Source organism: Geospiza fortis, unplaced genomic scaffold (assembly GCF_000277835.1).
Source record: "Geospiza fortis unplaced genomic scaffold, GeoFor_1.0 scaffold130, whole genome shotgun sequence".
NCBI lineage: Eukaryota > Metazoa > Chordata > Aves > Passeriformes > Thraupidae > Geospiza > Geospiza fortis.
The window spans coordinates 13,005,668-13,012,863 of NW_005054300.1; the positions used below are offsets into that span (position 1 = coordinate 13,005,668).

Below are 7,196 nucleotides of genomic sequence, written 5' to 3' on the forward strand. Positions count from 1 at the left end.
ACAAACTTTTTTTCCTGCAGCAGGATCAGGCCTGATGGACTGGAACAGCCAATGGGCACTACCCAGTAAGCCTCAATGCAGGGAACCCCAAATCACTGGGTCCTCCCTTTCCACCAGCCAAGCAGCTGGGCTGGAGGAGGTGGGGAGAAGAATGAGGGTGGGAAGGTACACTTTGAAGGGACTTCAAGAACATGACAGAGCAGTAAGGCTGTTGATATAGCAAATATACAATATGCATTGTTAAGAAACCAGGCTTCTTTATTAGAACCAGTTTTATTTTCAGCAGGTATATTAAGAGGCTGTTCCTTGGATATGTTCATTACTTGCTGAAATGAGAAGCTGTATGCTTGCTTAGTCTGCACCTGAAAGACCTTTGTTTATGCTACATCTGTCCTGGAGTTTTAATTTTCCTTTTATTACTTGAATTCTCAAATATGAGAGTAGCTACCTTTTTTTTTTTCTTTTTAAAAATTTCCTTTTTGTTGTCAGACAACCTGTCCCAAAGTCTCTATTTTAACAGGCATAGATTTCAGTCTTCTTTTTCTGATGCAATTTTTTTCATATGATTTATGTTAACTTTTCTCCTTTCTGTCGCAACCCATCAGCTCTTTTACTGTGTTTACTTTACTTGCTGTTGTAGATGTTAGCCCTATCTAGCACATAGTCAATGGCAACTTAAACTTCTGAGGTAACACTTAGTGTATAATCATATGAGGTAATGTATCTTAAATTCTCTTCCTAGAGTTCTGATCAAGAACAGGGTTGGGATAAGGCAGGATGGAATTAGACTGTGAGAAGCTGGCTTGAAGTGTTGACAGATTATTTCTGAGAGAAGTCTGGGCAGAAATTCAGAGGCTTAGGGACATGCTGCAGTAGTGTTGGGTCTCAGTGGAGACTCTTGGGGCCAGGAGGAGTCCAAGAGAAGATGCAGAGAATCCCCGCTGGAAGCTGAAGTGCAGAAGTTTACAAGGGGTTGACCAACGTACTTTGGAGCTTCACGTGAAAGTTTTTTATGACAGAGATAAGTGGTATTGATCTCATACTTGGAGTGTCTGTTGGGCTGAAGGTTGTACTTCTTTGAAGCAGGTGGATGTGGTGGTAGAAGTTGAAAAGAGATGTGAAGTATTAGACTAAGTCTGTCTAGGAGATTATCTCAAAAAATTATGAATAACGGACCCATTCCTCTTGCAGCAAGGGTTCAGAAGAGATATAATTCTAGTTGAAAATCCCCTTCATTTTGTTTAAATAGTTTAATAGAACATGTAACTCTTCCCACTTGATACAAGCAAATGGGAAATTAGATCTTGGGGTTTTTTTTTATTATTTTTAATTTCCACTTGTCTGAAGTTTTAAAAAATTGCTTAGTGGTGAAAAGGACCTAAAATGCTTAAAAGTGATGATCTTGGTCAATGATAATCTCATTCTACGTACATGGACCTGTAAGCTGAATGGACTAATTTTAGTGTGATATATTTTTGTTTTTTCATCTCTTGAGTACCTGAAGCTGATGTGTTTCAGAAAGAAAAAATGGGAAAATTACCTTTGCATTCTTCTTTGTGTCCCTCCTCCTGGGACAAATTGCGATCATCTGCAAGATCAAATACCTGCAAGAATCTGTGTTCTTGTAATTGAAAATTGGAAGTCTTCTGTGGATGTTTATTGGACAATGTCATGTCTCTGAGGTATTAAAGGAATTTGATTAATGTATTTTATGATTTTATTGATCATGCTTTATATAACATTTTTTGTAAGTCACTATAAAATAATGTTACTTAATGGTGGGGGAAAAACCTCACATTATTCACGCCTCTAGGTTTTCTCAAATTCCTCTTTTTTTACTATAGGCTCAAAAATGACCAGGCCATACAAAAAAGTGTCAATAAACCGGGATGAAATTTCTGAATCACTGTAGCTAGGTATGTGATTCCAGATACACCTCAGTTTTTTATGTTTTTTTCCTTGATTATTTGGTCTGCATATGGAAGGGTCATTATATTCTATTATGTGACTGCTGCTATGCTGTCCAGCTTCTGTATGAAATAGTGAAACAGAATGATGCCTTGTTTGAAGGAATATGAAATCCAGGGTACATTCCCACATGGAGTTCTCATGTTCAGTGTGTCATAGGTCTGCCTCACTTAAATTCTTATTACTAGAGATTCATTTTCTGAGTGTAATGAAGTAACACATCACAAACTCATGTTTTAGTCAGTGTGACTGTGAATATAGATAGGGTGTTCAACATCAAGATGTAGTAGTAACATGTCTTTTTTAAAATTTATAATTTACAGTAGTTGTGATAGATTTCGTAAAACAGATATTGTCCGAGAGCATCCAGCTTCATTTGATAAATAAAGACAATTCTTTAAAGATACCATCTGAACAGGCCTCATGTTTTTTGGATCCAGCATCTTTGTACTGTAAATTCAGAAATCTTCACTGATTATTGAAAGTCCCTTCTCCAACTTTTTTCCAGTTATCTATTTATTTCAGTTTTTCTTTCCCAACCATCCTTTTTCCAACCTCTTATATAAAAGAAGTTAGAACTCAGGGTTACACCTTAGTGCCCTGTGTCACCTCTTGCATCTTGGGATACTATTCAAACACTCTGTCTTGCCAGAGTAAGAATCCTTAATAGATGCATTTTAAGGAGAGTGAAAACTGGCCTCTTACAATGCTCCTCTGTTGTTTTTTTAAGTAATATATCCTGTTTTCTTCTTCATCTGTTATCCATATAGCAGTTGTGTTAAATCTGTAAGCTGGCTTTCATTTGTTACCTTGTTGTTGCACTCTTTCTGAAAGGTGGAATTGCTGGAGTTGTCCTGTTTCAGTTGTGCTGTGACTGGTCCTGTCTGGGGGAGCTCTGTCTTTCACTGTGCGCAGACATGTGCACAAATAAAAGAGGAGGGTGGAAATCTTGGCTTTCTCCCAGGAACAGCTTGCCTCTTCTGACTTCAGAACTTCAGCTTTAGGGATGTTGTCCCAGACTTGACAACGTCCTTGATAGGGAGAAAATGTAGACTGTTGGAGAGTGGTTTTTAATATAAAAGAGAAGCTAACCAAGATGAAACCAGTCTGGAAGTTTGAGGCATGCAAACTGATCTAAGATGAAGCATGCTGGAATTGGTAAGCTGGTTGGATAAAGGAATGAAAATCCTGCAAGCAGTATCTTGACAATTAATGATATGAATTATTTTTCCTTGTTAAGTCCTTAATAAACTGAGGTAGGAGAGGACATATGCAGATGTTAAATTTTGCATTAAACACCCAAAGATGAAATGAGAGGGAACAGAGTAGGGACATTTCTCATATTACGTCAGGACTTGTCTCTGAGTACTTGGCGTTATTTAAAACAACTTTGTTGAATTGGATGAACTTTGATCCTAATGAAGAACATTTGATTGAATTAAGTGCAGACTTCAACTGGTGTTTATCTTGAAGAATTGTTTGCAAGTGTTAAATGTGTATCTAAACAATATAAAATTAGTGTATTTAGTGTATTATACGTTAATATGCACATTTCTGTTAGGCAGGATGTGTATGTTTACTGCTTTCCAAATTGCGCTTGATGTTTCAATTTCTCCTAGCAGAATGAAGAATTCTTTTGGACTTGCTTTTTCTTCCTGCTCTCTCATCATGCAAATATGGGAATATTGGAATGAAGTGGTACAAGCTTGATCTTCAAGGATGCAAAGCAGTGTTAGCCTAATTCTTTCTGGTGCTGATAGAGTGGAAGTAATTTGCTCCAGGTACCCTTGGGGGCAGACACTCTGCTATAACCTTACCTCCTCTGTGTACTTTGCAGTGGAAAGATGAGATTATGACTGGTTTTGGGAGATGAGGGGAAGTATCATGATTGTCTGATGTATAATGCTATGGGTTACTACAGCTCTGGAAATCAGACTTGGAATGCTGCTTTTGTTTGTTTTTTACATAGACTGTAGGTTATCTCAGTCAGTGTTAATACATAAATGAAGGATGCTTAATTAAGCTGACTCACTGGAATTACATGCAGGAATACCAATTGGGAAGATGGATCTTATGTATAATCCTAAAAACACAGCAGGGAATTAGCCTTTGAGGAAAAGACCTTTAGTTAATCTGGGTTCTGTCTGGACAGATTGAACTAATGTGTTGTGTAGGTGCCTTGATATTAGTGTCTAGTTTGGATTTCCTCTTCTTCTGAATTGATTTTTTTCATCTGTCCCCACCTATTTCACTTGACTTGCCATTGCAGAGTGATGTGTGAGCACATAATCTGAATTCATTTTGGACAAAACAAAATAGATAGAATGTTCCAGGAGCAGGCCTTATCTGCCTCAGCTGCTGTGAACTCAGGCTCTGGGAGCAGGCAAGAGCTAGTCTGACAGCTGCCCTGAAATACTTGTTCAATGCATGGCTGCTCCCGAGGCCAGCTAATTGTCTGGCTGTATCATGGCTCCACATATAGGAGCCTGAAAAGAGTTCTAGATCTAGGACTTCTTGGGGCAGATCTAGGACTGCTTGGGGTAATGCACTACTATCCACAAGCTATCTGCATGCTTATTTTGGCATTGGTAAACTTTTCAAATGTGGGGCTGCTGCTGCTGAGCTCATAGCTGTTAATACATTTGAAGCTTTTATCTTATTTGAAGAATAAATGAAGACATGGTGAAGAGTTCACACTGTTCTGGGTAAAGAATAACCACCAATGTTGGATTTAAAGAAAAGACAGAAGTCAGTACTGGACTGGAATGCATGTACTGGCTGTTAATGCTTGTTTGTTAGCTTAGGGGTGTCTTCATACAGTTACGATTTTATAAAAAGTTTGCTCGTCAGGAACTGGATTTGGAGTAGTAACAGTTGGTTGTTCCTCTTTTTGCGGTTCAAGTTAAGTTCTACATTTAGGCTTAGCACAAACTGTTTTAATAGTGACTTTAACATCACTGCAGGATTTTTAGGTATAATTTCTATTTTTAATTTCAGTTGCAACACTAAGATGTCAGAGTAATTGCTGCTTGAAAAATCAATTAAGTAAAACAAAGTTCACAGATATTAAATAGCAATAGAACATAGAAAAAATTGTTAGGAGTAGCAAAAGAAAGACACGGAATAGTTGTGCTTTTGCACCACCCGGGTAGTGAGTGATATAAGCAGCATTGTTTGGGAGTTGCCACCTCTGACTCTTGACATAAATGAGAGAAAGTGGTTTGAGTTTTGACAGAAGGGAGGAGGAAGTTGATAGATGATGCATCTACTGTCCTCTCTGAGGTTTACTTTTTATTTTCATTTTCTTGTTATTTGCTTTGAAGCCTGTTAAATCATCTTCAGTTTTCTTGAACTGACAGAGTACTAAGGTGTGTCTTTGGGATTTGTTTTGTGACTTTGGTTTTGAGGTTAGACTTGAGCATCTAGACTGAGGCTTGATTCTCTAATGTATAGGATTTAGAATTTTTTTGATGACTGTTCCTCAGCCTGTAATAGTTTTGGGTTTTTTCTATGTCTACCAGATCTTGAGTTATCCGTGAACTGGGATTTCTGGTGAATATTGTTATTGCATCACTGGTGACTGAGAGAGAGAGAGAGAAATCAGTTCTATTCTTAAACTTCTGGAAGAAGTACCAGTGTGTCTCAAATTGTCAATAGACCAGGCATGAAAAAAATTACTGACTTCTGTGGATGAGAGAGGCTGGACAGTACAGACAGTACATTTGGGCCACTGTGGTGAAGAGCAGCACTTTGACCTTTTATGTGCTGCCCATGTGCTAAGTTTCAAAGGTTTGGAGGTAGAGGCTTATGTCTTCTTGTTGGTTTGTTTGGGGTTTTTTTTCTTAATCTTTATAGAGTGTTCTTTACTTGTTTGAATTCCTATCATAGTCATGGTGTGGTCGTTGTAAAATTCATTTGTTAGCCTTTCAGAGGAAAGATGTGCATGCTTATTGTAAATTACATGCATCAAATTGATTTGAAATTGGACCATTAGTTACATTGATTTAAAGTGCCAGAAAATTGATCTAAATTTCATAATTTAAGAATGGAACTAGTTTCTCTTACTTACATGAGGATGATTTATTTAGAGACCAACTGGAGCATGAGTACTTGTATAATAAAGTAGATAATGGAGTGACAGCAGTGCTGGGAAAGAAATAAAAGGGCTATCACAGTTTGTTCAGGGAATAATTTCGTTGTAACCTATTAAAAATCAAACATACCTGAATATTTCTGGAGTTCTTGTTAAAATGTGTTTCCACATACCATCACATTTTTTACCATTACATTTCTTTCCTTTTGTTTTTTAGTATGCTTTGAAGATTTGGCTGGCAAGCATTATGTCTGTTAAATAAAACCTTCAAAATAAAAGACTTTTCCTGTGTAATAAGTGAGAATGATTTGCTAGTATATTAGATTCAGAAGATGCTGATTAGGAAAATTAGGAAGTTAAGTATACTGGAAAGTTTGAAAAGATGTCAGATACTGAAATCACCCCAAGAAGCAACAGTTGGGGGAGGTGTGTGAAAGTAAAATTTGAACTCTTTTTGTTTCTAAACCTTTGCATCTGGTGGTAATATTCTGGGTAAACTGTTAATGCTGTGGCTAGTTTGTGGAGCCAGCAAATACAGGTAGGCCATGTGGAAATGTACGCTGTGTTTTGTCTCAAACAAAGTGAAATTGCACAAACTTGGAGTGTAACAGTCTTCGAGCAACTTAAATACTGGATTACCACGTGTAGGTGACATTGGCAAATACTCTTATGGGAAATTTTTAACCACTTGAGGCAGTTAATTCTATTACCTTGGATTGCTTAATTAATGGCAAGAAGTGCATTAATTAATTCATTCATTCTTTCATGTTGTGACCTCTGATCCATAGAGTGCTCTTAAACTTTAAATGGTTTTTTGTACAACTGAACTTGAATGTCTGCATACTGAACTTTTTCTTATTTGTCTTAGATTCTTAATGCTGCAGGGCATAGCCCCAGGTTTGTGAAGGTGCCCTTTGTTACAGGGAGCTCGTGTCATAGTGCTGTGCCTTACTGAAGGCAGAAGTGGAATGGTCATGGAAATGTGCAAGGGGAGCCTGAGAACCAATTATTTCTGCTAAATATTTTCTTGGTGCTGAAGGGTATGGGTGATGCATATTCTTTGAATTAGCTTCATATTAGTTTCATCATTTTGGTGTTTGATTTTGCTGAAGTCATGTTTTTGACATGGGCAAAT

At 37.4% G+C, this 7,196-nt stretch overlaps 1 protein-coding gene across 1 annotated transcript in view; it reads left to right on the top strand.

The window, feature by feature from the left end:
• Nucleotides 1-7,196, top strand: part of ADK (adenosine kinase) — a 269,341-nt gene that overhangs the window by 49,096 nt on the left and 213,049 nt on the right. The gene's annotated exons all lie outside the window — the stretch shown is intronic.